At 40.3% G+C, this 4,985-nt stretch overlaps 1 pseudogene; it reads left to right on the top strand.

Annotated features, from left to right (window-relative positions):
* Positions 1-1,392: 1,392 nt before the first annotated feature.
* On the top strand, positions 1,393-2,286 carry LOC102924263 (endonuclease III-like protein 1 pseudogene; annotated as a pseudogene).
* Positions 2,287-4,985: the final 2,699 nt, after the last annotated feature.

Raw genomic sequence — 4,985 nt, 5'->3', positions numbered from 1 at the left:
GAAAAGACAAAGAAGGCACATAGGGGGAAAGGCTTGCTGATGGGCAGTGGGATGCTCTCAACTCCTTCCCCCATCATTACAACGATCTGTTCTCAGTTTCCATTAATCAGTATTGTCAACAGCATGCTGAGTAAAGGGGGGCCAAGATGCCCTTGTTTACCATGAGATTGTCAACAATTTCCAACATCCTAGAATTCACCTTTCAAACGAATGAGCTCCAATAATTACACCATTAGCTCACATCAGAAAAGAAGCTCCATCAACTCGGCTAACAAAGCCAAGCAACACAGATGCAAAGCCTCCATTTGTGAAAGGCTGTGCTCTCTCCCCTTCCTAAATAGATATTGGGGAAATTAAAGATCTGAGAGCTGATGTTCAGACACGGGTTTGGAAACATTCTTAACAGTTATTTCATTAAGATGCCTTATGCAAAAATGGACCACCAGCAGACTCAGCTGAAAAGAAAGTCAGAGAAAGAAAGAAGGCCCTAAATAACCTGAGCTGTGGAGGAAGTTCCTCAGCCAAATGTTTATGACAAGCTCCCTAGAGGGCATCTTTTCTGGGTGTGTATCCTCGGCTGTATCTACTTTCTCCCTGAATGCTGGACTCTTGAGAAACAGGTATAAAACATGGCTATCCAGGACCATTTTCTTCAGCTCAGCTCTCAAGAATTATAAACAAAAGTTCTGCACTGAAAATGCTTCCAGAAGTGGTGAAATATGTCTGTCCTTACTGAAGATAAGACTGAATGGAGCATCTACTGTGAATCAAAGATCAAGTTATCCACTTGTCACATAAATCCAGTTACTGTCAGAAGCTGTGCATAGAAATGCACATATAGATGCCTTATACTGTATTTTCTGTCCAAAGATGCAATGACTTGAAAATCAATCTTCTAAGAGAAATACTCATCTTCAAAATAATATAACATATAAAGTATCGTGTGGGACAGCAAACCTCCTGTGTAAAAGGCTAGATGGAGGAGACTGAAGGACCAGGAGCTGTGGGGGCTTTGTCTAACTCCTCACTGCTGTTTATGAACAATGAACACAACTGCTTGTCATATGCAAATGAGTATGACTAGGATCCAATAAAACTTTATTTACAGAAGTAACTTTACAACCACAGACCATTTGGTGACTCTTGAACTTGTTCTTTAAATTATCCTTGCAATCAAAAAGTACTCTACTTAAAAAACAAAAACAAAAACAAAAAACAAAAAACATTTGTTTGCAGAACTGACACATATTAATACAATTATATATATATATATATATATATATATATATATATATAATGTGCATTTTTATATTTTGCTGAGAAAGGAGTAATGGAGAAAAATTGGTTAGCTTAGGATTTTCCTTCTTTGACTTAAAAACTAAAGATAGAGGCATGAACATGGGGATTCAGATGATGACACATAGTCGGAACCATGTGCCTAGGATCGAGGCAGAAGGGTGTGGGGAGGAGTTCATGCCATGAGAAGATACTGCAGAAGGAAGAAAAAGCAACAGGCCTGTGAAACATCCATGGAAGACACAGAAACTATATGTGACCTATGAGGTATCGAATGGTGAGAAAGCCGAGGATGCTGGGCCCCTCAAAGTATCAATTTGGGAGCCCCAGAACTGGCAGCAGCAACTGGCCAACATCCGAGTCATGAGAAGCAAGAAGGATGCACCCATGGACCAGCTAGGAGCCCAGCACTGCTATGAGGCTAGTGCCGCCCCCCACCCCAAGGAACAAAGGTACAAAGTACTCCTGTCACTGATGCTTTCCAGCCAGACCAAAGACCAGGTTACAGCAGGTGCCATGCAGCACCTACGGGTCTGGGGCTTGACTGTGGAAAATAGCCTGCAATCAGATGATGACATGCTGGGCACACCCATCCACCCTGTGGGCTTCTGGAGGCACAAGGTGAAGTTCATCAAGCAGACAACCACCATCCTGCAGCAGCACTATGAAGGGGGCATCCCTGCTACCATGGCAGAGCTGGTAGCCTTGCCAGGTGTTGGGCACAAGATGGCACACTTGGCTATGTCTGTGGCCTCGGGGACCACAGCAGACATTGCTGTGGACACACATGTGCACAGATTTACCAACTGACTGAGATGGACCAAAAAGGTGACGAAAACCCCAGAGGAGACATGCAGAACCTTTGAGGAGTGGCTACTCTGGAGGCTATGGAGTGAGATCAATGGATTATTGGTGATCTGCCTTCCTGTCCATCCTCAATGCCAGGCCTGTCTCAAGCAGGCCCTGTATCCTGCTATCCAGGACCTTTAAGGGTCATAGGGCTTCTTCTGGCTAGTGTCTACAAAGTACCTTTGTGGGGAGTGGTAATAAAGTTTGGGGTTTGCAGGGTGGGTAATAAAGCTGGGGGGGGTTATTTACACTTGAAACAAAAAATAAAACTAAAAGTATTTATAAATTTGGTTTATTAACGTATAAGCCTTGTAAAATGTATAAAATTGAGTTGGAGTTTTAAAACTCTTATCTTAGGTCCAGTAAGATGGCTCAAGGGTAAAGGCTCTTTTTCCCAAGTTCCAGGATAGAAGGATAGAACCAACTTTTGTAAACTGTCCTCTGCCCTCCACAGTCATGTTGTAGCATGTAGGTGCATCTCTCCCCACAAATATATAAGTCAGTAGGAGAAACCACCTCTTTTTTGGAATGAACAAAGATAGACAGGGCTTGAGGAGATAATAAAAAATAGGAAGAAGGAGACCAGGAACACAGCACAGCCCTTCAGTGTTTCATGGAAATTATACTTATGTGCACTCCTCCTCTTTATTTAAGAGTCTTAATGATTGACAAAAAAAAAAATCCCATAGTAAGTGGTCATTTACTAACGATTTGTCTTAATAAAATCAAACACAGTGAATGTTCTACCTCCTGAAGCAAATGGAAATTAACCACCATTAAGTAACGTGCATTTTGAACTACATGCAGATTTTAGATAATATTTCATATGGAGACATATAAAAACTCCTTTAAGCTGCTTAAACAATAGCAATCTCACACAGCAAGATTTTTCTTTAATAAAATTTGGGTTTACTGTGAATGTTCAAACCTGAAGAATCCTAAAAGTTTACTTGACACTAATTGAAACTGAGTAATATGCCAAACTGTGTCTCAAGTAACAAAAAGTGAGAATGATAGTTGGAAAGGTGGCTCGGTGCTTGAAGAACTTGGTGCTCTAATAGGAAACCAGAATGTGTGAGGACGATGAACCAAATTCTGGCCCCCTGCTAGAACACCAAGAGAACCCACAAAATAAGTTAATCTGGGCTCATAGAGGCTCACAGAGACCGAACAGATAACCAGGGAGCCTGCACGGGACTGACTGGGATCCTCTGCATCTATGTGACGGTTGTGTAGAATCTATGTGGGATTCCTAAGAGTAGGAGCGAGGGCTATCTCTAACTCTTTCGCAGGCTTTTGGGACCCTATTCCTCATACTGGGATGCCTCTCCTGGCCTTAATACAAGGCAAGATGCTTAGTCTTACTTCAACTTGATATGCCATGTTTTGTTGATATCCATGGGAGGTCTGCCCTTTTCTGAATAGAAACTGAGGAGGAGTGGGTGGGGGTACAGAAGGGAAGCAGGGAGTAGGGATTTGGAGGAGAAGGATGGAAAACTGTGGGTGGCCTGGATGTAAAATAAATAAATAAATAAATACTTTTAAAAAAATATAAAGATTTTAACTAAAAGTTTTATTATCCTATTGTTAAGAACTGAGTGTCAATTTTTCCACCATATGACTGAAAGACTTTCTGTTCTTTTCTTTTGATAATATGTTCAACACACAGAAGTAAAATTGCCAATGCAGTTTTTGGAAATTTTTTGTTTGAAACAGTGACTTTTAAAATATATTTTACTTTTCTTTGAGAAACTGGAACAATATATTTTGATCATATTCATCCCCTTCAACTCATCACGGATCTACCTCTCATTCATTAGCCACCCAATTTCATGGTATCTTAAAACAAATCTCGTCGGGCGGTGGTGGCGCACGCCTTTAATCCCAGCACTCGGGAGGCAGAGGCAGGCGGATCTCTGTGAGTTCGAGGCCAGCCTGGGCTACCAAGTGAGTCCCAGGAAAGGCGCAAAACTACACAGAGAAACCCTGTCTCAAAAAAAAAAAAAAAAAAAAAAAAACAAATCTCGTCCAATTAATGCTTGCTATAGAGTCTTGGCTGTGTGGCCCTTCATTGGTATGTGGTTGACCCAAGGACCACATCCTTAAAGAAAACCAACTTCCCTTTCTCAGAAGCTACCACTTACCAATATCTCCTATCTAAGAGTAGCTGGTCATGCCCACCTTTCCCTATTTTTGTCTTCCTTGAGTTTGACAACGTTAATGCATGCTGTCACAATTTCTATGAACAATTTCAAATGTGCAAATATACTCATATGTCTTGAGAATATGGTTCTATTATACTTTTTTAATATGGGGAATAATAAATTGTTTTGCTAAAGTCTCACCTTAGTCTATAAAGTAAAACACCAAGCCCTTTTATAAGCAATAAAAAAGTATCAATGTGGTTCTAAAGAAGGCTCATCACTCCATGTTTAATATGATGTATCTATATGATCACAGATAATTGGCATATATATATGTGTAAAATTGCACTTTTCAGATTTATCTTTGTAATTACATCTGAAATAGACCCTTCAGATATTTATTTTAAAATTAAGCGTATATTTCAGTTATTTACTCATAAAATTCTATTGGACTGTGTGCAGTAGTATATTTCTTTAGTCTTGGTTATCTAAGGCTGGGGCACAATGATCTTGAATGTGAGGCTAGCCTTCACACTTCATGAAAATCTGTCTCATAAGAAAATATGGAGCAATTTAAAGGTATCAGACACTCTGTTGGGTAACTCAAAATCAATAGTGACTACAATAGGTGAAACTTCATCTTCAGAGATCATTACTTTATAGGTTCCCAGACTAAGGGTGGAGTCCATCATGAAG

This window comes from Peromyscus maniculatus, chromosome 3, assembly GCF_049852395.1.
Source record: "Peromyscus maniculatus bairdii isolate BWxNUB_F1_BW_parent chromosome 3, HU_Pman_BW_mat_3.1, whole genome shotgun sequence".
Lineage (NCBI taxonomy): Eukaryota > Metazoa > Chordata > Mammalia > Rodentia > Cricetidae > Peromyscus > Peromyscus maniculatus.
Note: the sequence above shows the minus strand (reverse complement) of the source record. Positions and strands in the feature narration are given on the sequence as shown.